Below are 27,531 nucleotides of genomic sequence, written 5' to 3'. Positions count from 1 at the left end.
CTGGCATACAATAATTACTCAAGAAATATTTGCTGAATTGACTAAGAAGGCTTAAACATTATGGAACAGGAGGAATTATTTCTAGTCTTAAACTCCCTGAGGTCTGAACTCTAGGCCTTTGTCTGCCTGGATCTTTAAAACATATTCAATTCCTCAAGACTGTGAGTCATAGTGAGTTTTGAAATTCCGAACTTAACCCAGCTGGGCTCCCTGCCACCTTGTCTCATTTTCCTTGTGAATCATACCCTGTTTTGTGCAAATTCCTAGGAACAACCATGGCTCAGATGTGTCTCTCAGAGCTTCCTGCTTATCGTTGAGAGTCACTGCTGGGGCAAATACACATACATCCGTGACTACTCTTTTCTTCAAACTGCTTAACTGCTTCCCTTCTACTTTTCACCTCATGAAACTCATGACAAATTGGAAGTCATCACCTAAACTTTAAATTTAGTGTTATGAGGAGTCCCGTATGACAGGTGGGATAGGAATGCGAAGGCTATTTCTCCATATTCTTATATCCTATTAATATTTAGCTTTTAGCACAATGCTTGGTGCAAAATAATGCACATTTGACATATCAGGTTAGGAAAGTACCTAAAAGTGGTAGTTTTGAGGATAATGAGAAGTAGTCACAGATTTCTTTCTAGTTTTTCTAATCTCTTTCAATGTGAAGCCTCTTGACTAGAGTGAAGCTTCTAGTTTTACCTCTGTGCTGCTTTCAGCCCCCTTATAAGACATTCTAATAGGTGAGAACAAGAGAGAAGTCCCACAGAATAGGAGGGAAATGATACAGGACTGGTATCAACAAGGCTGGACAACAATGATAAAATTCTTTTTATTTGGAATCAACCCTGGTATTATGTAATGATTAAGTCTAAGGATGACATAAGGAAGCCTAGGGGGATCTCCTTTACAGAGCCTGTAATACTAGTGTCATGAGTGGAAAATGCTAGACCAGATCTTCACAAGCTGCCCACCTGTCTTTCAAGAGTGAATGCCAAACCACAAGGAAGCTGAGTGGTCTACTCAGACCAGCATTCTAAGTGTCGACTAAGACATTTTAGGGGACTTCGTGTACTTTGAAAATATAAAATACATTGAAAATATGTATCATATGAAGTTCTTATGTAACCATAATTCCTACCCTGTATTTACTGAAGAGAGTATAGAAAACACTCCGGCAAGTCACTGAGTCCATTAGGATTTTTAGGGGACATTTCGCAAGACTTTGAAGAAACTTTTAGGAGATCTGGGCCCACATGATAAATTCTTAAGACATTATTCAATCTCCCTCCACTTTTTTAATGGAGACATGTTAAAATGGAGGCCCATTTTTCTTTTCTCATTGTATTCTAAAAGTCATACAGGATCATTTTTAAAAATTCAGCTAATACAGAAGTAAAAGTAACAGTTCCGCCTGAATGCCTGTGAGGATGCTCGTATTTCTTTTCTCATTTGTGATTACTTGTAGCCAATACAAACATTATATTTCAGGTGGTCTATGAGGTCAAAACCATTTTCATAATTATAATAAGACATTATCTGCCTTTTTCACTGGGTTGATGATTGCACTGATGGTGCAAAAGCACTGGTGGATGAAATTGCTGGTATCTTAGCATGAAACGAGGTGGTAGAATCCAACTATACTAGTACTCATTGTAGGCTTCAACACCAGCTCACAGGATCAAAAGATAGATTTCAACTAAAAATGTTCCTGAAGAGCTGTTAAAAATGACTATGTTGATCAAATCTCAACCCCGAGTATACATATTTTAATCTTCTGTGAAACAAAATGAAACCCTCACATAAAGCACTTTTGCAGCATATCGAAGTCCTGCAGTTGTCTGGAAGATAAGTACCTGTGTCATTCTTTGTGGGGTGAGCTTAACTAGCCTCTTTTGCTCTACTATGCCATTTATACTTAAAAGAATAGCAGGAAGACGATGATTATTCAGATTGAGCTTTGGCAGATATTTTCTCTAAAATGACTCAAGTGAGCTATTCAGTTCAAGTCATGTTGCTAATGGGAAAATTCAAGCTTTCGAGTTTAAATTGGAACTTTGGGAAATTTGTATCTGCCATTATGAGCCTGATGGCTTCTCAATACTTAGAGACATTTCTGATGAGTCAGTGGTGTTATTAATGTTATGAAATCACGCATGGGTAAGAGAACCATTCAACGTACAAATGGATCAGTGAATTTTAATGAAATGGGAACACAAAGTTCATTGGTGTGGTTTCAGATAGCACATTGTAAGTAACCTTTAAGAAACGACCATTTGTCCAGTTGTGGTGTAGTGTCAAAAAAGAATAGCTATAATTATCTGAAAAGACTATTAAATACTCCTCCCTTTCCAATGACATATCTGTTTAAGTATGGATTTTCTCATATATTTCAACCAAAACAACATCTCATAATGGATTGATTACAGAAGGAGATCAGAAGATCCAGCTGTTTTCTGTGAAGTCAGATAGTAAGGAAATTTACAAAAGTGTTTAAACAATGCCATTCTTCTCCCTGATTTTTTTGGAAGTATAGCTATTTTTAATAAAGAATATTATTAACATAAAATGAATAGTAAATATATATTTAAGTTGTTTCCATTTTTATTTCCAATGTGGTTAATAGAGATAGATAAAACTAACATAAACAAAACTTCTTTGAGGTACTCAATAACTTTTAAGACTGTAAAAAGTTCCAAAACCAAACGCTGATTTAGAATAATACTTAATGACACATGAAAATACTGGAAATACAATGTCAAGGGGTAAAAAAGCAGAATATTGAAACGCATATGTAGTGATTTCAATCACATAAAAACTGTATGTACACAGAAAAGGAATAGGATGAAATACTACAAAGTAATAATAATTTAAGTAATTTAAGTTTCATTTAATTTTCATGGATTTTCCAAGTTTTCTACAATAAAGTTTTTTAATTAAAAATATTTATGTTTATTAAAAAGTTTTGCTTTTATAATCTGGAAGAATAACATTTCAGTTCCAACCACAGATCATACCTTTGCCCTATAATAGTGGCAGCCCTCAAAAGAACATTATTTTACTTTTATTGGTAATGTATAAGAATTTACTATGTCCGCCTATAAGACTAAGGTTTTTAAATAAAAAGCTTTTCAAGATCAAATAAGCATATTTATTCCTAGAAGTTCCTTTGAATATGCTTATGCAAATGATGTTTCTTGGAATCCTTATTGAAGAATTGTCTATAGAGAGAGTCAGCCACAGAAGAAATTAATCTTATGTCTTTATAAAGATACAACATTCTTTCTCCCTCCCTCCCTTCTCTGCCAGTGGAAGCTAACAGTGTGGTTGTTGATATTGTCGGTGACAATTGTTGGGGAGGGCCATGGGGCCACTTGCAGGGGAGGACCCCACAAAAGTTCCCCAGATTCCAAATGAAAGCACATCTATTTGTGGATTGCAAGCCTCTAATAGCCAATAGAAGTTTATTTGGCTGTTCTCTATAAAGATGAATTAAAAGAAAGTGAGGAATTCATTGCATTTTCCTTTTTATTCCTACTCTGTACATACCATGTTTCCCCGAAAATAAGACCTACCCAGACAATCAGCTCTAATGCATCTTTTGGAGCAAAAATTAACATAAGACCCAGTCTTATACTATAGTAAAATAAGATAACAATCTTATTTTATGTTATATGTTATATGTTATAACATAACATGTTATATGTTATGTTATGTTATATGTTATATAATATATAACATGTATGTAATATAACATATAATATATAACAAAATTACATAATATAACAATGTAATATAATATAATATAATGTAATATAATATAATACCAGGTCTTATATTAATTTTTGCTCCAAAAGATACATTAGAGCTGATGGTCCAGCTAGGTCTTATTTTCAGGGAAACACGGTACAATGTACACAATGTTATCAAGGTATATTAAGGACATTTAATAAATTCTTATGTTAAACCAATATATACAATTATAAATATTGAATTATAGTAAAATAAGACCGGGTCTTATGTTAATTTTTGCTCCAAAAGATGCATTAGAGCTGATTGTCCAGCTAGGTCTTATTTTCGGGGAAACACAGTAGCACAATGCTGAACACGAAACAAAGGCTCAATAAATAGATATCATTTGGGAATCTATGACGTTGTACATAGCACTGGTCGGGCCCAGACTGTTAAGACTGATTTATCCTTCAGCAAGAGAGAAGCTAAGAATTATAAGTTCCTTTAGACTAATGGATAGACTAAAACCTGGTCATCTACTAGGGCAACCATTCCAGTTTGCTCAGGACTTTTCTGGTTTTAGCACTAAAATTCAAGCATCCCAGGAACCCTCTCAGACCCAGACAAACTGGGATGGTTGGTTACTCTATCCTGCAGTGACCCGACTTTATAGTAATGCAACTGTTTCGTTTTTAGTTGGACCTGGCTTCTCTAGCCAAGCCTATAAGCCCAAGGCCAATGTAAGCTGGACGGAAGCATCTGTTGTGCTGGCCATCAGACCTGCAGCTGTACATCTTTGTCCTACAGATGAACAAGACAGAGAACAAAGGGCCTATAGCTGCACAGAGACAGGGCCCCAAACTTCTAACATTGTCATAATTTTCCCAGGAAAGCCTTAGGGTCCTGACTTACCCATCTGCTCCTTTTAAAGAACGACTGCATTTCAGGTTGAGTCATCTCTTCTATTTTGCCCTACTATTTACGGAAAGACAATCAGATGAGCCTAAAATGACCCTCCTAAGAACAGTTTTATGCCAGGATTTGACCTGCTGGAAAACCTGGGTCCCTAGCAAAGAAACCCCAGACATAACATCAGTAAAATGAAGACTTATTGTTATTTATTTTTGCGGAGAGAAATGACAATTGTCATCCACATCCTGGACACATCTTAATTTGTAGATTTTTTTTTCTTATTTAACCCTCTTAATTGGATGAAAGTATGCTGCTGCTGATTTATGGATCTCCAGTTGTGCCAGCCATCATTTTAAATGTGCACAGCTGCTCAGCAGTAGTTTTACTTGGCAGATAGTATTAAACCATTGAATTGTGTCATTTATTTGTATATGCACACAATAGCCTCCTTGTGCAGGTTCTTCAAAAATCCTTGCAGGCATAGTGTGGAATCTCATAGAGTGATTTATTTGGGGGGAAGGTTTTCCAAGTTTCCAGAATGAAGAATGAGATATCATTTGATGCCATTGATAAGTTCCCAGGGGAATCATAGAGACAGGCTAAAGTGGAGTGGTTAGCAGAGTAAGAGGTCTTGAGCTTACGTTTGGGAACTCCAGTCCCAGTGGTTGTTCAGGCAATGTAGGACATGTTACTGCTGACAACAGTCTCACTTTCATTCTGACATGTCCCAGGGAAGCAGCTAAAAGAGGGGGGTGATCTAATACAAGTTGTTGCGGCATAAATAACTTGAGAAGCTCTGTTGACAATAGAAAATCTGGCATGCACAGTCGTTAACAATGCTATCTTCCAATTCAAAGAGCCCTGAGATTTGTCACTGTTGTCCTTTGTAGTCAAGGATGATACTGTTGACACTGTGGTTATCCCTGTATGCAAGTGTGGCTGAAAATACCCAAGTGTGACAGATGATAAGGCCTCTCTGCAGAGAGTCTGTGGAGAACCTTTTTTTGGTTTGTGCGTGTCGGCTTCCCAGCACATAGCTTGCCTTGTCACAAAGGCCTCGTGTCTCCGCCTGCAGCAGACCCAGCTGCTCTGGTCACGGCCTCTTGGCTCCAGCGTTCCACAAATGTCTCCATTGCTGGAACATCCTTCCTCTGGGCTCTTGTGACGATTATACCTCTACTTGATCTGCTTACTGTCTCCATGCCACAGCTTGCCAGGCAGCTTTCTATGCTGTAGCTTGTGAACAAATCACTTTGAGGTGGGCTGTGCTCCTCAATAGTTTTGTCTATTGGTGATTTTATTTTGTCACTGGAAAAGTGACTGTTTACGACTATTAAAGGCTGAAAGAATTTCCCCCATTTCTTAGTGTTTTCTGTCTTAGAAGAGGAAAAAGCAGAGGATGTGCTTTTGGCAAAGGTATGCCTTTTCTCTAGGTGGAGTAGGTGGATGCTTATACAGTTTGTTGTTTCAAAGAAATGTTTTCACACCAGCCTATACTCAAAAAAAAATTAAGGCTAGAAATTCCCAAAGCGTTACCTCTGAAGCCCACGAAGGGGTGTGTTCAGGAGCCGTTGTGTATCTCAGAAAGCCTCCCTGTGTGTCTGCTCAGGTGACTTGCTTTGGGCAGCTATTAGATCAGGCCAGGGGAAAACACTGGTGAGCTCATGCTGATAGCGAGCAGTGTTTGGCTGCTCACTACTTTGCCTCTCTGGCAAATAAAATTCTTTTTACGCATGGTTTCAGGATGAGGGTCAGAAGGATAGTAAATGGGCTTCTTAATGGTGTCTTAGCCTTAAAATGTCCCACATGAGGAAGTACAAGTTGTCTTAGAGAGTGAAACCCAAAAAATCTCTTTGGTTATTTAACCTCTGAGTGAATCGCCTTATCCGATCTTTGAGAAGTGTTTGAACTGAAGGTAGCTTTATGCGGAAGACAGTTTGGATTAGGACAGTAATGTGATGAGAGGGATGAGAGCTCAGACTCAGCCTGGGTCATTGGGCTTCCCAGAGGGGGAAAGATTTCACCCAGAGCATACATGACCAACAAAGGGATGCTGGGTGACAGAGAAAGGACATTTCATCGAGAGAGAGAGGGCCTCACGTTAGGAGGGGGGAAGAACTGAAAACCTACTTTGTCTACTTCACGCTTTTACCTCTTTGCTTTGAGTTCATCCAACAATATAGTGCCATCTGGCACAATGTTTGAAGTTGTTTTTCCAAGGAATGTCTCTGAATCAGCTTTAATCTCTTCTTGGTCCTTCAAGAATGCTAGAAGTGAGGTATAGATTCCCCAAAACTTTGGTTGTTGTAGGAACAGCCTCAGGTCTTCTAGTTATCTTACTTTTTTTTTTAGAAAAAAAAAGTAGTTTTAGAGGAACTAAGAGGAATGGGATGGAGAGTAAGCAAGCATCTAGTATGATGGATGTTTTGTTATTCCAATTTTATAGATGAGAAAACTGAAGTTCAGTGATTGGACCATGATCCTGTAAGAGCTAAGTAGCAAAGCTGGGATCTAAACTGATACCTAATCTGTTAGGGGTGAGCAGGTCCACAAATTAGCTCAAATCTAAGAGCTCCCTGAGTTTTACTTCTTCATTTATTTATTTATTTATTTATTTATTTATTTATTTATTGGAGTGACAATTGTTAGTAAAATTACATAGATTTCAGGTGTACAATTCTGTATTACATCATCTATAAATCCCATTGTGTGTTCACCACCCAGAGTCAGTTCTCCTTCCATCACCATATATTTGATCCCCCTTACCCTCATCTCCCACCCCCACCCCTCTTACCTTCTGGTAACCACTAAACTATTGTCTGTGTCTATGAGTTTTTGTTCCTCATTTGTTTGTCTTGTTCTTTTGTTGTTTTTCGTTTATATACCACATATCAGTGAAATCATAGGGTTCTCTGCTTTTTCTGTCTGACTTATTTCACTTAGCGTTATACTCTCAAGATCCATCCATGTTGTCACAAATATTCCTATATCATCTTTTCTTACCGCCGAATAGTATTCCATTGTGTATATGTACCACAACTTCTTTATCCATTCATCTATTGAAGGACATTTGGTTGTTTCCATGTCTTGGCCACCATAAACAAAGCTGCAATGAATATTGGAGCACACATGTCTTTATGGATAAATGTTTTCAGATTTTTGGGGTAGATACCCAGGAGAGGGATTGCTGGATCATACGGTAATTTTTTGAGGAAACTTCACACTGCCTTCCGTAGCGGCTGCACCAGTCTGCATTCCCACCAACAGTGTGTGAGGGTTCCTTTTTCTCCACAGCCTCTCCAACACTTGTTACTATTTGTCTTGTTGATGATAGCCATTCTGACTGGGGTGAGGTGATATCTCATTGTGGTTTTTATTTGCATTTCTCTGATGATTAGTGATGCTGAGCATTTTTTCATATGTCTATTTGCCATGTGTATGTCCTCTTTGGAGAAATGTCTCTTCAGGTCGTCTGCCCATTTTTCAATTGTGTTGTTTGTTTTTTGTTGTTGAGTTTCACGAGTTCCTTGTATACTTTGGATGTTAGCCCCTTATCAGAGGCACTGTTTGCAAAAATCTTCTCCTGTTCAGTTGGTTGCCTCTTTATTTTGTCGATGGTTTCTTTTGCTGTGCAGAAGCTTTTAAGTTTCATATAGTCCCATTTGTTTATTTTAGCTTTTACTTCCCTTGCTTTGGAGTCAAATTCATAAAATGCTCTTTGAACCCAAGGTCCATAAGTTTAGTACCTATGTTTTCTTCTATGCAGTTTATTGTATCAGGTCTTATGCTTAAGTCTTTGATCCATTTTGAATTAATTTTGGTACATGGTGACAGATAGCAGTCCACTTTCATTCTTTTGCACGTGGCTATCCAATTCTCTCAGCACCATTTATTAAAGAGGCTGTCTTTTCTCCATTGTATGTTTTTTGCTTCTTTGTCAAAAATTATCTGTCCATATTTATGTGGTTTTATTTCTGGGTTCTCAATTCTATTCCATTGGTCTATGTGTCTGTTTTTCTGCCAATACCATGCTGTTTTGATTATTGTTGCCCTGTAGTACAAGCTAAAGTCAGGGAGTGTGATACCTCCAGCATTGTTCTTTTTTCTTAAGATTTCTTTGGCTATTTGTGGTCTTTTGTGGTTCCAAACAAATCTGATGATTTTTTGTTCTATTTCTTTAAAAAATGCCATTGGGATTTTGATGGGGATTGCATTAAATCTGTATATTGCTTTGAGTAATATGGCCATTTTAACTATGTTGATTCTTCCAATCCATGAGCATGGAATGTTTTTCCATTTCTTTGTGTCTTCTTCAATTTCTTTTAAAAATGTCTTATAGTTTTCAGCATATAGGTCTTTCACATCCTTGGTTAAGTTTATTCCTAGGTATTTTATTCTTTTTGCTGCAATTGCAAAAGGAATTGTTTTTTGTATTTCTTTTTCTGAGATTTCATTGTTAGTATATAGGAATGCAATGGACTTTTGTATGTTGATTTTGTAGCCAGCAACTTTACTGTATTCATTGATTGGAGTTTTACTTCTAATTCTGTCTCAGAACAGTTTGACCCTTGAACAACGTAGGTTCAAACTGCACTGGTCCACTTATACACAGATTTTTTTTCATTAAGCACATTGGAAAAGTTTTTGGAGATTCCCTTACTACTGTGAAGCAATTGTATTGATTACACTAGGCTACCATAAAGCAATCAGATTGCTGCTTCTTTATTATCAATGCATGAATCATGTGTTGATAATAAATATGTAAATAAATATGAATTTCTTTTTCACATTATCTTTTCATTTTTGATGTCTGGTGTTAGTGATACGTATAACATCTGCAGCGTTTTGTGTCATAGAAGACAATGTTGATGTAGGTACTGAGAGATGACCTATCTTATAAATGGATGATGTAAACTTACGGTATTGGTAAATACACCACAGTACTATACATGTATTTTCTCTTCCTAATAATTTTCTTCATAACATTTTCTTTTCTCTAGCTTACTTTAAGAATACAGTATATAATAAATGCAACATACAAAATACGTGTTAGGTGACTATGCTATCGGTAAGGTTTCCAGTTAATAAGCTATTAGTAGTTAATTTTGGGGGGAGTCAAAAGTTATACATGTATCTTTGACTGTGAAGGAGTCAGAGCCCATAATGGCCATGTTGTTCAAGGGTCAACTGTATTTCAAGGCTATTCACAATAGAAACAACCTCATAAAGATAGTCCAGAATAAAGGTAGTCAGTGTCTCTGCTTGCAAGATGTGCAGACCCATGGAGAACCGTCTCCCAATAGGTATAAGGCAGTGCATGCCAAGCGCTGCACAAGGATGAGAAACACTAAATATTACAACCATTCCCCTTGTGAATGAGAAGTGAGGACTGGAGGCTGAGCAGTCTGGGAAAGCAGCCCAGCTTTGAAGGGAAGAGAGAACCTGGACAAAGAAAGAGGAGAGAGCTTCTACTTATGCAGGCAGGTGAGGAGACAAATGTGATGATGTATTTGCCAATCTACAGCAGCCGGTTTGGTTGAAGGGAACGTTTATTTAGGAAAGCTGTGGGGGTGGGGGCCGGTCTCTAGAGGGCCTGGAATGCCTAAGAAACTTCCCTACAGTAATGAGGAGGGATAAGAACAACACTGACAATGCAGCATAGGATGGGCCAGAGTGAAGGCAATTAGAGGCAAGGCAAAGAGTCTACTAGAAGGTTATTGCAATGATCTGGGCATGAAGTGTTGAATACTTGAATTTTTTCTATGTAGCAGGAAACCACACCTATAGTTTTTTTCAGTTCAGTTTTCTTTGCGGTAGAGGGAGGACAAGGCAAACTTTCTAGGTAACTTTATGTGTACGGATTGATTTATAGCATCATTAAGAAATCGGTTACCTTTAGCGGCACTTTCATAGACTTTCTCATTCAAGAGGGTGTCATCCAAGTGTGTTCAGTGCTGGCTTCTCTCATGCATTTTGGGATCAGACCATTCCCTGAAAGTGTCAGGGATCAGGTCAAAGGGACTTCAGGGGATGAGGGGATGCTTTCTGGCTAGGATGAGAGAAGGCTTTGGTGTGGAGGCAGATTGATAGAGGTGATGCCTGATGCACATGGGCAGCCAGTTATAATTTCAGCTGTCAAAATGAGAAAACCTAGTGCAAAGGTAATGGGCCCCCCCAAAAAAAACAGGGTACTAACAAGCAAATGGCTTGAACAGAGCGGGCCCCTTGACAAAGTAAGTGCTAAACAGCCTGTGTTTAACCCTAAGATTGGAAATTGAAATGTCCTGTTGTAGTTTCTTATTCTTCTTATGTAATAGTCTTGGCTCCTTGATCTTGTTGTAAGAAACATAAGCAAGTCTCACACCTGCCTCTCCACAAATGAATGAAGTGCCACCTTACATGTTCCTGGGCTCCCATCATCCTCTCTGGGCCTCCCACAGTCCTGGGTCCTCAGCAGTTCCGCAGTGAGACCACTAGGTCATCATCAAAGGCTTTGGCAGACCACCATGTAAGCTAACTCCTAAATATTTTTAACAGAGCCCATGGCTGACAGAAGTCAAACTTTATATATTAAGGGACTATTAAAAACACAGCTATTTCCAATAATTTATTATGTACATGCTCATAAACACATTACATGTGTCACGGAACATATACCTATAGTAGGCCTTCCAGAAGGGAATAAATAACACTTACCTAATGAGAAAGCTGATGTTGTTTTGCAGATGTCAGGTGCACCAAGTTTCCAGTGTTGAGGCAGAGTCACAGTTGGCAATCTTTTAATGGGAAGTCCTCTGACCATTGGTCACCTGTAGTGTATAAAGCCACCAGTTGGGAATCCCTGTGCTTGGCAAAGGAACAATATCCCTATGGCTTTATTTAGACCCATCGTTAAACTGTTCCCTGAAAGTAAACCTAGAAGTTTGAATCACCGAATTAAAATTTGTATGTTAATAAAATTCACAGGAGTGAAGAAGAAACATCACACGGTATATTTTTACATTCGGTTGTAGATAATTGTGTGAGCTGATTTTGTCTTTGAATCTAAAGATCTGATTGAGTCTCAAAAACATTCCAGGAGCAGCAGTTCATTTGGTTGTCTGCTGTCACCTAGAACACACACGTGTGGACATATACACATACAACTATTGCTATAGTTAACACTTTGAGTTGCTCTGTTATATTAAAAAAAAACCAACATTTTGTGTTGTATACTGTCTACTGATTAGTAAACTTCTCTTACTGAAAATTACATGGTTGCAGGTGGAAGCCCTTTACTTCCAGCATTGGCAAGGCAATAGGTGTGTATGTTAAACAGCTAAGAATATGTATAAAATTAGGTAGGGAAAATAACTATAAGGGTTTAGAAAAACAAAAAGTAGCAAGAGTAGGAAAGGCTGTACTGCTCCAAAGAAAACAGAAAGGTTTTTATTTGGTGTCCTAGCAGATGACTTCCCTTCCTTGTGCTTCATCAGAAGCTGTCAGGGTCCCTGCCTCCCAGGGGTTTTCAGCCTAAAAATTAGTCTTGATTGCTAAAGAAACGTTCAACAGTTGACCTGCATCTCAGAGGTGCTGTGAAAGGGGCTCAGGGAGGCGCTTTTCTCCATCTCTACACTGGAGGCCAGAGAGGTGTAGAATTTGTTTCCTTCTTAACCAAACTAGCTTCTGAATGTGCTGAAGGCAGAATAGCCTGAGCTCTGCCGTGACCCGGGTTGCTTAGAAAAGCCTCCTGCAGGGGGAGGGGTAGCAGGACAGAGAGGGCTCACTACCAAGCCCAGACCACAGCCTGTGCAACTACAGAGGAATGAAGATGGGAACTCTTGCAGAAAAATGCAGCAAATTCTGAAGACAGACACAAAAATGGTGTTCTGCTAGCATGCTGATAAAGCTTATGATGCCACAACAAAGGAAAAGAGAGTTTTCCCACATTTCAGAAGACTTGGGGAGTGAAGTCAATTTCTTGTGTCTCTTTGTTGTTATGAGAAAAAAATACCAGGGGTACCAAAAAAAGTACACATTTTAAGAGATGTTATCTATGTACTACTTTTCAAAGTTGAATTGTATTACAGTAGCAATGTGTAGCATGACGTTCCCTCAAAAGATGGCATTAATCAAATGAATGCTAGTGTCATTCTTTGTATTACAATTTTAATACAGTTTTTTTCCTTTCTTAAAATGTGTATACATTTTTTCGGCACGCTCTGTGTGTATATATATATATATATATATATATATATATATATATATATATATATATATTTTTTTTTTTTTTTTTTTTTTTTTTTTTTTTTTGCTTTTGACGTGAGTTTGTCTGTTTTCCATAGCGAGTCAAACCATTGGGTAACCATCCTTATTAAAAGCATGATTGATCCTTGGAGCCTGGCCTGCAGACAGTTCCCCCACCCACTTCCCAGTGAGATGTCTGGTCTTTTGGATCTGGGCTAGCAAGGCTTGTACTCAGGACTGGGGTCATCTTGGAACCTATCACTCGATATTCTTTTGTTCATCCACTTTTAACTCAGGTTTTATCTACGAGACTATATGCCATGTGTAGTATTGTAGGCATACGTGCCTGCTAAAACAGTAATCATAATCTTGTAGTAGCTAAGGAGTGTGTGAAAGTTATACCTACATTCCCCGGCTAGTTTGAGTCATACATAGGTTCTGCTCATCCTGTGTTTGTGTCCCATTTTCCCTCTTGCTGCAGCCTCCCACGAATCCACCCCACCCCCTCCCCGCTCTTCCTCTAGCATCTTCTCCCTGTCTCCCTAAAAGAATCCGTGTTCCCTGAGTTAAAGCATTCCATCTGTATAAGGTCTGTCTGTGTTTCTAAATGCAGGGAACCGTGGGGTGCATGAGGATACTCAGGACAGGCCTTCGCTGGGCTGTTAACAGAACATTCTCTGAGTTCCCCAAATGGGAATGGGAATCTCAAGTTCCCGAACTGCCCTTAGGATTGCCAGAACTGACTGAGATGACACAAATGCAGGGGTGGAACGTGCACCTAATAGGGCCATTCAGGGCCTGGGGGATATCAGGGGAAGTGCAGCGATCCTGACACTATTTCAGGGGAATTTAAGTCTGGTCAGTGAAAAACAGAAATCAGATAAGTAAACTGATTGTTCAATCCTACACTTGTCCTATAGAAATATAATGCAAGTCACACATGTAATTTTCAATGTTTTAGTAGCCACATCAAAAATAGTGAAAAGAAATGGGTAAAATTAATTTTAATATGATATTTTATTTAACCCAATATAGCTAAAACATTATCATTTCAATACATAACCAATATAATTCATGAGATAGTTTACATTTTTTAATACCAAATCTTCAGACTGCGTATTTTACACTTCGAGCACATTTCAATTCAGACCAGCCACGTTTCAAGTGTTCTATAACTATAAGAGGGTGGTTGTTCCCAGGTTAGACAGCAAAGGTTTAGTCAGCAACTCAGTCTGTCAATTTTGTGGCCTTAGTGAAGGCCCACTTCTCCTCAGTGAAGTGGTTATTAACGGTTTACTAACCTTGGCCTGGAGTCTGTACAGACGAGTATCGTATTCACGATTTTTCATTCAACCAGCACTGCTTCAGATACTTGGGCTATGGCCTCCCTGACCTTTCTGAACAAGGTCCGTACTCTCCAGGACTTTACATTCTAGTTTCTGACCTGGGCAATAAATTAATAAACAAATAAGAATATACAGTATTTGCTGCTAGTAAGAAGTGATATGAAGAAAATGAAACAGGGTATTGAATAAACACTTTTTCAGGCTGTCTGAATTCTTGGCAAGGCTAAACTTGCTCTTTGCCTTGACAGATTTTGTACTCTGCCCTGAAGAAGTCACGAGTATTAGCCCTGGGAGACAGGGATGGGGCTGAGAACACTTCCTGGGTCCCTCGAGGTAACACAAACTTCCCAGAATACAGTCTCTCAGTGAACAAAATAGCCACCAAACTAATCAAAAAATATGGTTGTAAAGAAACACGACCAGAATAGTATCTTTCTTTTGTCAAAGTATCATTTTCAAATTGTTAAAAATATGTGAGGCATACATCCCTTCGGATGACTCTTATCAAAAAAAAAGGAAAATATTAAATGTCAGTGAGGAGAAACTAGAAACCTCATACATTGTTGGTTGTATATAAAATGGTGTGGCTGCTGTGAAAAGCAACTTGGCAGTTTCTCAAAAAGTTAAACATAAAATACCCAAAAGAATTGAAAGCAGGGACCCAAACAGATACTTGCACACCAAAGTTCATAGCAGCAGTAGTCGCAATAGCCAAACAATGGAAATAACCCAAGTGCCCATCAATAGATGAATGGCTAGACAATGTGGTACATACACACAGTAGAATATTATTCAGCCTTTAAAAGGAATTAAATTCACATATATGCTACAACATTGATAAACCTTGAAAACATTATGCTAAGTGAAATATGCCAGACACAAAGAATAAATATATGATTCCATTTTATATGAACTATATAGAGTAGTCAAACTCAGAGAGACAGAAAGTAGAATAGTGGTTACGAGAGGCTGGAAGGAGAGGGGAGTGGATAGTTATTGTTTAATGGATGCAGAGATTCAGTTTGGGAAGATGAAAAAGTTCTGGAAATGGACGGTAGTAATGGTTGCACAGCAGTGTGAATGTATTTAATACCACTGAACTGTACACTCAAAAAAAGTGAAAATGGTAACTATGTTGTGTAATATATATTTTACCACAATTTGTGTGTGTGTGTTTGTGTGTGTGCACACATATAGACAGTACAATGTACTGACCTTGTTTTTGTGCATGGGGCAAGCGGTCCATCTTTCTTTAAGTCTTCTAGAGAGGAAAATTATCAATAGGGAAGACTTGGCACTAGCTTAAGAGACAGGCCTACTTCCCCTTGGTTTAAAGAACATTTATGGATGAAATGGCCAATCTGAAGTTTAAAAAAAAAAAAAGATGGGGTATGAGACAGATTTAAAAAGAAAGGGAAGAAGGTGGAGGAGGAGGGAGAGAAGAAAAATCTTGTGAAACTTCAGAGTACTTATTCTTGTAGTTAAATGGAACAAATTTCTTTTTTATTTGGTATATAAACTTGAACTAAGCAATGCACTCAAAGCAAGAATTCCCAAGCAGCAGTACTGGGTATGGAGTCATCTGTCATGTTAATCGTGATATATTTTCTTCCCTTGAATAGCGTCAGCTGGAATATGTTACATTCCATCCTAGTAAGGGAATCTAAATGAACAATTCCCAACAAACAATTGGTGCATCTACAGAGAGTGAAATCTAAGTTCTTTCATTACTGTTCACAACATTTTTCCATGATCTCCCTGTTGGGGAGATAAAATCAAATGGGAAAATGAGCATTGGAACCTTATACAGAGTTTGGAACCCATATGGTATTGGTGTTAGAGGAGACCAAGATTTCAATCAGAAGGCAATGCTGGGTTTGGTATAAGGTATTCACTGAGGGAGAATGGAAAAAATAATAAGTCAGACCTGATAAATATTTGACATAAAGTTAAACAGTCCAAATGCTCTCAGTCTCTTTCCTAACTACCTGAAATAAACAGATGGTCTAATAATGAAATTTTAGCATGCAGCCATGTAAGACTTGACAAAGTAATGGAATTAATACAAAACCTGCAAAAGAATAGTGAATTATAAAACTGAAGATCAATTTGAAGACTACAATGGATTTTAAATGTAAAATTTTATAATTCTGAAATGTTATTATGTTCATTTACTTCATTTGAAGTAAGACATGCCAATATTCTTTTTTTTTTTTTTTAAGATTTTATGAAGGAAGGGGAACAGGACTTTATTGGGGAACAGTGTGTACTTCCAGGACTTTTTTTTTTTCCAAGTTAAGTTATCCTTTCAATCTTAGTTGTGGAGGGTGCTATTCAGCTTCAAGTTGTTGTCCTTTCAGTCTTAGTTGTGGAGGGCGCAGCTCAACTCCAGGTCCAGTTGCCATTTTCTAGTTGCAGGGAGCACAGCCCACCATCCCTTGCGGGAGTCAAACCGGCAACCTTCTGGTTGAGAGGACGCGCTCCAACCAACTGAGCCATCCGGGAGCTCAGCGGCAAGGTGCCGTGTTCAATCTTAGTTGCAGGGTGTGTAGCCCACCATCTCTTGCGGGACTCGAGGAATTGAACTGGCAACCTTGTGGTTGAGAGCCCACTGGCCCATGTGGGAATCGAACCGGCAGCCTTCGGAGTTAGGAGCACGGAGCATTAACCACCTGAGCCACCGGGCCGGCCACCAATATTCTTTTTGACTAACAAATTTGATACAACCACCTTATCCATGAATAGCCTCAGGAAAAAAATGAATTTGGCTATAAACTAGTTTTCTAGTTTCTGAATGTTATCAGTGATGTGTTCTCACCTTCTTCCAAATTTGGGCCTAATATTAGTACAGCCTGGGATATATGTAACTATACCTGAAAAGTAGGAAGCTGGGAATTTTCGGGATCATTTGGATTAACAAAAAAAAATTTTCACAGAATATACAATGAATTGAAGCAATATTTTCAAAGAAAATGTATTTTTCTTAATTATAACTTATTAAGTTAATTTCCTCTACTCGTCCTTGTTTGAATGTGAGTAAATGGTCTACTGACAAAAGGTATTTTCTTATTGTACTAAAGAATCACATCATCTAGTTTTTTGGCCTTGGTCTAGAATCTAGACATCTTTCACATTATGCACATAGAATCACTAGACTTTAACCTATGTGACTACTTGACGCACTTGATTAGAAGTGAATGAATCTACCGGGGAGACAAGCACAGGCGCAGAGCAGTTAACCCTTGACACACTAACTGTGGCCTTTTGAGTTCATGTGAATGTGAGAAGAGTAGAAAAGGCTGAATTTGTTGGCAAAAATTACTAGTCACCAAAGGCCAGATTCTTTTTCTTGGATTGTTTTGGGACAACTTTGCCAACAATTTAGAAAAGATGATAACTTAGATATTTGCCTATAATTCTCATAACCCCTCCCAGCTGGAGCTAACTATTAACATTAAATAAAACACTCATGTTAAACTGGCTCTCTGAGGTTTAGTATATCTAGGCTTACTGAATCTGCTCCCAATTCCGTTTCACCTGACTTCTACATACTGCATGTGTTCTGATATCCCAATGCTGTTGAGTCACATAGAATCAGGCAAGCCAGCAAGCTTTGGGAGTTGGTGGAGGAGAACATTCTGAAATAATCTAAAAAGAACATGCTTGTTAATTATAAGAGGGTGAAGAAGGAGGAGACTTCTCCCCAAGTAATTGGACCCACATGGAAATGAGGCTTTGCAAAAATTGAATTATTAAAAAGTATCAGTAGAATGATGTCTAAACCTTAGGTCAAACAGTGGCTCCCTACATATTTTAGCCCAAATAGGCCCACAAAATCCACCCATTTATTCATTCACTGATGAAAACCCTTGCTGTGTATTTACTATGTGCCAAGTACATGGTTGGGTATTAAACAATACTTGATGTGTAAGGGAAATGAAGAAAAAGTATCCTGTGGCCCTTCTAGAAGTACCATTCTCAGAGATGGCCCCAACCAGACATGGACAACTACCTGTGTGCCATCTAGTCTCTCTTACCACTGACGTTTCCTTATAGGCAAATGTCCCAAAGGAGGAGGTTCTGGTTCCGAATGGCCTTGGATCTGTTTCATTGATCTGTTTGCATTGACAGGCCTCAGAGACATCTTGGCACTGGGTAGTCAAGTTGACAACACAATGCATGGCTTGTAAGTAAACTCATCCCTGTTTTGAAGCCCACGGATAAAAAAAACTTTTGCCTCTAGAGACACAGGGATATGATGGTTCAAGAACCTGGACCAGCAAGGACCATCAAATTGGGGACAGAACCTGATCCACCTTCGTATTTTCAGCATTGTGTTTTGTTCAGAGTAGATGCTCAGAAAATCTTTTTGCATCTAAAGTGAAAGGAGGAGAAGCCTTCTGCATGGGGACGTACACAGCAGAGACTCAGTAGTCTCCCCAGAGCAGTGATCCATGTAACTTAAAGTTAAGTTTGCCACCGTGTATAAACAAAGTCCGCCCGAGGTAGTTTCATTTCATTTAGTTTGGAAGTCACTCAAGGCAGAGTTCAGAATGAAGAAATTAGATACTATCTTGGATATTGGTGATGGGCCATGAAAAATAAAGTAGGTCCTTTAAATAGCAGGGATAAAACAAACTCAGGAATTACCCAGAGAAAAAAATGGCGAAGCAAATTTTAAAATACATTTTTCTGTAATCGAATCTTTTTGGAATTCAGACAATATTATTGACTCAGAACTTTGTTGTAAAAATAAAACTGCCAAAATGATAATATAAAATAAATGTCGAATACTTCATTTTTATGAATTTGTTTTTTCAAAAGAAAATAGAGACTCTGCCAATTTATCCCTCAATAACCTTCCAACTGTGTAAAGCACTAAAATAATACATGCTATTTAAAAATTATTAGGAACCCATTAAATTGGCAAGTACTCAGGTTTCAGGTACCTTCAGGATTTTGCTTTGGTGGGAAGCACATTCTATAAACTTCCTACTGGAATTATTAGATACTTTTGTATGTGAGCAATAGTTTGCTTATAACTAGAGGGGAAATGTTGCATAAATAAGAGTAAATAATATGTTTTTCTCTACTGAATTCTTCTGTTAACATAAGACACCAACAAAACAATCTACAGGAAGAAGAAACCTTCCTCCCACTAATGGATTCTCTCTTCAGAGGAGTTAGATAGACCAAGGGGAAGAATTCTTCTCCAACTCCTTCAGACTTTATGGCCACATCAGGGAGGCTTGTTACTTGCTGCTGGCTTTATTGTCTACCCAAGGACACTGTGTCCCCTATTAGGGACACATAACGTCACATACCACAGACTCTTTGTGTGTGTATGTGTGTGTGTGTATGTGCACATCTCTCCAGCAAATAAATAACAGCCTTTCCAGGGAGTCTTATCTTCTATTGGGAGGCTGAGTATCTGACCCAGCCCAGGTAGAGAACCCAAACAGAGTCAGGAACAAGGGGTATGCTCATAATAATGATCTGTCCCCTTTTATCTTTTTTCCCTCTTCTGTTTTTGTCCCATTTATCATTGGTAAGCACCTCCATATATGTTTACCAGGTGACATACGTTATTATAAGAACAGAAGGCAATGAAAATTTTAATTTGTACAGAAACATGTATTGGGCATCTTTTATATGCAATCTACCGTGCAAGTTATAAGGGAGATACAAGATGAATGAGGCATAATTCCTCGCTCTTAGACTTTACAGTCAGAGTGAGACCAGCTTAGAGGTGATTGAGTATTTCGGTCATATTGATTTGTCACATAGTGTTTGGTTGCTGAGCAATTGGTCATAAAGACTGTAAAAACAAAAACAAAAACAGAAATCAGCCATCCAGCAAAGCAAATTAAATAATGAAGAACCAAATGTGGTCATTTACCATTTTATGTTTCAAATGTATTTCATATGAACGTTTGCTTATTAAGAGGAGTTTTTGTTTTATATAACATTAAAAAAGAAGCCATATGACTTTTTTCTTTATTTCTTTTTAATTCAGTTCAATGAAATATCAGGATTCAGCCCCTTGATTTGCTATTTTTTAGCATTGTGGAAACTTTTAGAAACACAGTCATCCTAATTAATAGCAATGGAATGTAGGTTTTATTTGATGATTTTTAAAAGTCAGATATGTTCAAAGTTTAGTACAAAAAGGTGACTAAAATGACCAAGTCTCGGGAAATATCAGTGGATTCTAGTAAAGACATTTAAAAAGAAAATCTTCTGTGAGCAATAAACTTTAAACGCATTTTCCCCCAAAGATCAAAGGATACAAGTGAAAATAAAATAAGTGAAGTCTTAAAAAGGAAGGGAATTCTGACATATGCTACAGCATGGATGAAGACATTATGCTACAAGTTAGTGAAAGAAGCCAATCATAAAAGGACAAATATTGTATAGTTTCCCTTATATGAGGTACCTAGCATAGTCAAATTCACAGAGACAGAGAATAGAATGGTGGTTGTCAGGGGCTGGCGGAAGGGGGCATGAAGAGTTAATGTTTAATGAGTACAGAGTTTCAGTTTGGGAAGATGATGACGTTCTAGAGATAGATGGTGGTGATGGTCACACAACAAGAATGTACTTAATGCCGCTGAAAAGTGACCCCGAAAAATGGTTAAAATTGTAAATTTTATGTTATGTGTATATTACCACAATAATAATAATTTTTAAAAAAGCAACTCAATGGTGAAGGCAACCTGATGTTGAAAGCAAGTCTTTTCTGCCCATAGTATGAAAAAAAGGATTCCTTGAGCTGGGAGAAGAAAGAAGGGAAGCAAAAATGAGAGGCAGACAACGATGGGTTTCTGAGAAGGGGTCCTGTACCCTGCTTGTGAGGTATGGGCAAAACCCTTCATAGATCTAAAATAGGGAGAACTTGGCCCTCACTTCTAGGATAAAGCTGGCGAATGGTAAGAATTCTGAAAAGGAAATTCTATGCCTATGTGCTATGTCTTGGCCATCCGGGTCTTAGCCTCACAAAATCCCCAGGCCCCAGTGGGTGTAAGAGCAGCATCGTAATGGCTGTGTGCCCAAGAGTGGTGATGAAATGGCAGAAAGAGGCATGGGAACTGAAGGGCAGGCAGGGGGAGCTGAAGAGGCCCTCACAAGTTTGAATTTCTGACCAGGGACAACCCCGGTTGATGGGTAACTCGGTGTCCCCTGAGTGGACAGACAACATGCAGAACAAGGTGAGCCTTTCGAGAGCCTTGGCTCTGTGCAAGCCACCCAGAATTTATATGTGACAGCAGGAACAGAGAGTGTTCCTGAATTGAATGAAAGAAGGCTTGACATAGAATTATAGTTGTATCATAAAGTTACATTTCTTGCACTCTGAATCTCCAGCCCGATATCAAAAGCCAGCCATCTTTACATTCTTTCCAGCTCTCCAAAGGCTATCCAGCCACTTAGGGCCTTCATAATAACACTCCATGCTAATTTTTCACTTGTATGAAAATTTCCATCTTTCTTGACTTCAGTTAGTATCACTGGGTGATGCCCTATCTATTGATTCTTTATTTTACCTGGAACACGAGGAAGATATTGGCTGTCTAATATATAAGAATTTGAAGTTGAAAATGGCAGCACTGCATGTAAGTTTATTCAAATAAACAAGCAGATAAAAGGTGGAAGCTTGAGACACTGCCTCCTATGGCTCTTCTAGCCAAGCGCTCTTCAGCAAGAAGAATGAAAATTGTAGTTCAATGCGTGTTATTTTCTTATGTCCCATACTTGCAGCTTCCAGAGGGGGGAAATCCTGCTGCAATGAGCTGCTGAGTAACTAACTGTCTGAAACACATGTGTGGTCCGAGAGTTGAACTCTTCATAAAGGTGTGGCTTATAGCTTTCTTAGAAAAAGAGGGAGGGCAGTGAATTCACTACATCAGGAACAGGAAAATTTCCTTCCTGTTTTCTCTTCCCTGTTAGGTAAACGCTTTTCTTCTGTCATTCACAAAATGTATGTGTATGGTGTCAGGGTTGGCAGTTCATCAATAGCACACGCACCCATGGACAGCTGGGACACTCTCCCTTTCCAAGGCAGCAGGGCCCACACAGAAGCAATTGTCAACGGTAGGTGACTATTTTCTAGTCGGGTGTGGAGAGAGGAAGGTGAGTTCAATGAATATGATTAAGTTCCTAGCCTGAGATATTCAGCACATGGCCTGTTTTTTGTTTTTCTTTAAAGGATGATTCTAAACTCTGTTGACTGGGTTTGGTTCCCCCAAACACCTGGATTTTAGTATCTGAAAACTGAAGCTAATTAGAAAAACCAAATTCCTACTTAATAAAGCTGTTATATGCTGATATCATTTAATATGATTTTCCCAGTGTTCATTTGAAGTTCCAAATAGAGTCTCCTGTAATAGGCGGCTCACATAGAACCCCATCTCTTCACGTCACTAATCCTACTGCAAATAAGTGTTCCCTGGACTCTGCAGGCAAATCCTTGTAATCCTGGGGATGTGGTCCTTAAGTAACTAACTAACCTCTTGTTGGGAAAAAATACCAGTCCTGGTCTTCATCACATCGCTATACTCTACCGAGCCCAGGTTTGGGCAGTTTCCAGTGTTCTTGTGTCTAGAGACGTCAGCTGCCTGGAAGACTTCTGAATATTCTTGTTTTCCCCACATGTCTGTTGATGAGCGACTCACAGTTCTAGCTCTCCCTCTTGCTGGCTCTTGCGCTCTCTCTCTTTCCCCTCTCACCCTGGGAATTAAAGGTATGCGCTCTGCAGTCTTAGTAACACTGGCTTTTAAGTGAGACCACAGTCCAAAATAATAAATGAGATTTTAAACAATGTTTGAAGTGGGTATGAGCCATGTTGTACATTTCAAGACTGATATTCTTGCAGAAGCCATTGTGGAAGATGATGAAAGGCAAATGAATCACAGATGAGGGTGAAACAAAAACAAATGAAATAAAGAAAATGAACAGACACCGATTTTAGAAATGATTTTCTATTCCTAATTAGGCTTGATACCACCATGTTTGGTTACTGGTGTGTTTTCACTCACGTCTTTTGACCTTCTTAAAAAAGGCAACAAAGAAGTCACTTCAAGGCAGCCACATTTCAGTCGCAATGTGTGGCACAATTAGTTCAAGTATGAGAGAGCAGCCACCACACCTAGAGTAACACCTGGATTCTTGGTAAACGGTGTGCTGCCCGGATCTCATTTCATTACGCATGACAATATGACATTCACTTCCACAGTATTCTACATTAAACTTGGCATGTAATAATTATAAAATGAGATGAGTGGATAAGGAAACCACAACACACTGCTTGGGAACCCACTAATGCCCAATGTACTAGCCCAGGTCTGATGACTACCCCAATTGACAGAGGTCTGAGCAGAGAATGAATAATTATCTAATGGCTTCATGCAGACATTGGTTTGTTTTCATAATTTTAGGCTGATATACACAGCTTGATGAAAGCTTTGAAAAACTGAGTATAATTCTTTATGAAAATCAGAAGTACAAAACAATGAGTTATGTTTTTTTTTTTTAAAAAAAAACTAGGTAACTGGATATTTTCATGGCACCAAATTACAGCCCCACTGGTGACTTGCTAATTAATAAAGAGAAAATGCATTTTACTAGTGAAGAGAGTTGGGGTTGCCATCATCTTAACTCAGTGATCAAACTTGGCATCACCAGTAGTGGGGCAACCAGCCTTACTGTGCTGCTGCTGTCACTCACTGTGAAGTAGGTTGTCTCGCGTATGGAGTGTCCTTCAGAATGCAGAAACTGAATCTCATCAAGAATTTAGATCTAAAGGATATACAAAAGATAGGGGAACAAGTTAAAGCACCACAAATAAAGGATCCCAAAGTCCAGAATTGGGGCACTCTATGAGACAACTGTCCTGGCCTCTTCAAAAAGTCAATAGCATGGAAAAGGGTGTGTGTGTGTGTGTGTGTGTGTGTGTGTGTGTGTGTGTGTGCGCGCGTGCGCGCTATTCTAGATTAAAAGAGACTGAAGACATAATACAGTTGACCCTTGAACAATGCGGGACACCAGTCCCCACACATTTGAAAATCCACGTATAACTTTTGACTCCCAGTTGTGCCTCAGTATCCTCAGGGGACTGCTCCCCACCACCACCAAAATCCGCAGATGCTCAAGTCCCTTATATAAAATAGCGTAGAACAATGCATAGAATTGGCCCTCTGTATCCATGGAGTCCCAATCTTGGGAAAATACTGTTTTTGATCTGTGGTTGGTTGAATCTGTGGATGTGAAACTCAGGGATGGAGGGCCAACTGTACATTTATTGAAAAAAAAATCTGCGTATAAGTGGATCTGCTCTGTTCAAACCTGTGTTGTTCAAAGGTCAACTGTAATTGTAAATGTGCTCCTCAACTGGACACTAAATTGAAAAAGAAATCTATGAAACCAAGGTTATAATTTGAATATAGACTGGGTATTACATGATACTAGGAAATTAATATAAACTTATTAAGTGGGATAAATTGGAATTTGGGTATGTAAGAGGACATATGCTGAAATGCTTGGGGTGATTGACTTTAAAATGGTTGGACAACAACAAAATACAGGTCAGCAAATGAAGCAAAGAAAGAAGACAAAATGATAATTTTGATTAAAGGTATTGGGTTATGGGTATCCATTGCACTATTTTTTCTATTTCTCTACATATTTGAACTTTTTTATGATAAAATATTTTTTAAAACCTTATCTTTATTACTTGATTTCTGAAAATTGGATGTTTCAAAGCTTATTAGTTTCTCTCTATCCATTTGGACTCAATTAACCTGTCAAATTCACCAAAATATAAACAAATAAACAAAATACTTATAATTTTTAAGAGTTAAGTAGAACCTGCAGCCCTCACATAAAAAGTCAAACACTGGCAAAAAGAACAGAAAGGCAATAGCTTAAGATAAACCACATCAATTTCCCTTTAATGATCCTTTTCTTATGAGGAAAAAACCAAAAACTTGAAATGGTAACAGTGCTTGGTTTTTAAGTTAAAATCAGTAAAATTGATTATTTACTGTTCTTATCAATGAATGATATTTAAGTAGGTGGTTAAACATGAAAACAATCTTGCTAATTGCAAATTACCCATTGTTATCAACTTTTCAGTGTTGTAACCTGTTGTAATCAACTTTTTGGTTGAAGCAAAGAGAGTACCTGTCAGAAAAAAAGACAGCTAGACTTAGGGAACTGCCCATAATTGGTGAATAATTGTGCCAGTTTACAAATTAATAAAATAATTTACTCCTCACATCTATTTTAATCAGCTCACTTTCCTAACTGGATGGATGTGTAGACGATGCTAATTAAATAAAATATTTATATTTTACTATATACTTTTGATTTAAAAAGTTGTCCTGATTTGGTAGTCAAATATTGATTTATAAAATGGCTGAAATTCATTTCCTGTGATAATAAAGTGAAAATGGCACAGGACTTGGAGTTATGAAACCTACATGATAAGCCATCCTTATAGGCTTGTATACTATATAAACAGCTATTTGACTTGGGCAAGCCTCTAATCTCTTTGGGCTTTAATTTCCTTATTTTAATATGCCAGTGATTAGAATAAAGGCTTTTAACTTGGGTTGGAAGGATGTATGAATCCTGTGAAATTAAATACAGTCATGCACGGCTTAAGGACAGGGATACATTCTGAGAAATGTCATTAGGTGATTTTGTCATTGTGCAAACATCAGAGTACACTTACATAAACCTAGATAATAGTAGAACCTACCACACATCTATATATGGTATAAATAGCCTATTGCTTCTAAGCTACAAGCCTGTACAGAATGTTACTGTACCAAACAACACAAGATTAAATCAAGTACAAGAGAAAATGATGCAATCAAAAGACACACGAGATGTATGAGACCGCTGCCGGTATAACACAGTTTTACAGCAATTTTTTATAAGTAGAAAGAGTACACTCTAAAATAACAATAAAAAGTATAGTACAGGAAATTATATAAACCAGTTACCTGGTTGTTTATTATCAGTATCAAGTATTACGTACTGTCTATAACTGTATGTGCTATGCTTTTACACGACTGGCACTGTAGTAGGTTTGTTGACACCAGCAACACCACAAACACAGGAATAATGTGTTATACTGTGGTGTTATTACACCAAGAATGTCATTAGGAAATAGGAATTTTTCAGCTGCATTATCTTATGGGACCACCATCGTATATGTGGTCTGTCATTAACCAAAGCGTTGTTACGTGGTGCATGACTGCAGCTCATGTCTGATAGTGTAGAAGCCTTTTTCTGAGAAGTTTGGTAGATTAGATATGGGAGTTGCAGCAACTCCCATCTAAAGGTATTGCCTATTTCCCCATCCCTTGCTCTGGGCTGGACTTGTGGCTAGCTCTGACCAACAGAAGGAGGGAAAAGTGATGTTCTGTGTCTTCCAAGATTTGGCCTTGAAGCTTCCGCTCTCATTCTCTTGAAATGCTGCTCCTGCCATGTACATTAGCCCTAGCTGTCTTGCTGGAGACAAGTGGCTCAGTTGACAGCCAGCATCAAGCACCAAACCTGTGACTGAGGCTATCTTGGATCAGCTAGCCTCAGTTAAACTATCAGATGTCTAAAGCTGTCTGAGTGCTCTCAGACAAAACCAGCAGAAGAACCACCCCGCTGGGCCTAGCACAAATTGCAGAATTGTGAGCAAATTCATGGTAGCTATTTTAAGCCATTCAGTTTTATGATGGTTTGTTATACTGTGATATCTAACTACTTCAAGAAGGTATTTAGTTTTCATTTAATTCTCAAAGGTAATGAATTACTGAATTTGAATTAGATTATTTAAAAGTTTATGATTCCTTGTCTCTACTCTTTTCATAAGCTATGCTGTAGGTAATATTTAACTTGGTAAATCTTGCATTCACACTGCATTTTAAAATAAAGTTTAGAATTATTGAACAGAAGAATCAGCAGGTCTTTGAGTCTGTAGTTCAAAGACTTTTTCCACTTTCTTTGTGGGAAAAAAAAACAGATGGACAGTGTTCAGGCACTCCTCTCTTTCTTTCTTTCTTTCTTTCTTTCTTTCTTTCTTTCTTTCTTTCTTTCTTTCTTTCTTTCTTTCTTTCTTTCCTTCCTTCCTTCCTTCCTTCCTTCCTTCCTTCCTTCCTTCCTTCCTTCCTTCCTTCCTTCCTTCCTTCCTTTTTCTTCCTTTTATTTTATTTTATTTTATTTTATTTTATTTTATTTTATTTTATTCTTTTATTCAGGCACCTCTTTCATTCTCCATAGTTTTTAAAGATTAAAGCAATCTCATCAGAAAATCCAT

General features: G+C 38.2%; 1 protein-coding gene and 1 long non-coding RNA gene across 7 annotated transcripts in view; one reads left to right on the top strand and one right to left on the bottom strand.

Annotated features, from left to right (window-relative positions):
• The window catches only part of SAP30 (Sin3A associated protein 30), a 112,688-nt gene that overhangs the window by 69,154 nt on the left and 16,003 nt on the right, over positions 1 to 27,531 (top strand). The gene's annotated exons all lie outside the window — the stretch shown is intronic.
• Positions 1 to 27,531, bottom strand: part of LOC308509022 — a 51,590-nt gene that overhangs the window by 15,397 nt on the left and 8,662 nt on the right. The window contains exons 2-5 of one of the 2 annotated variants that reach the window (XR_013995112.1): positions 23,940 to 24,011; positions 15,435 to 15,580; positions 14,175 to 14,317; positions 11,344 to 11,456 (exon numbers count right to left, since the gene is read on the bottom strand). This is a non-coding gene — a long non-coding RNA (uncharacterized lncRNA). The remainder of the gene's footprint in view (positions 1 to 11,343; positions 11,457 to 14,174; positions 14,318 to 15,434; positions 15,581 to 23,939; positions 24,012 to 27,531) is intronic. The other variant, XR_013995111.1, reaches the window with a different exon arrangement.

Source organism: Rhinolophus hipposideros (genome assembly GCF_964194185.1).
Source record: "Rhinolophus hipposideros genome assembly, chromosome: 16".
Classification (NCBI taxonomy): domain Eukaryota; kingdom Metazoa; phylum Chordata; class Mammalia; order Chiroptera; family Rhinolophidae; genus Rhinolophus; species Rhinolophus hipposideros.
The sequence above is the reverse complement of the archived record's forward strand: the minus strand, read 5'-3'. Positions and strand labels throughout refer to the sequence as shown.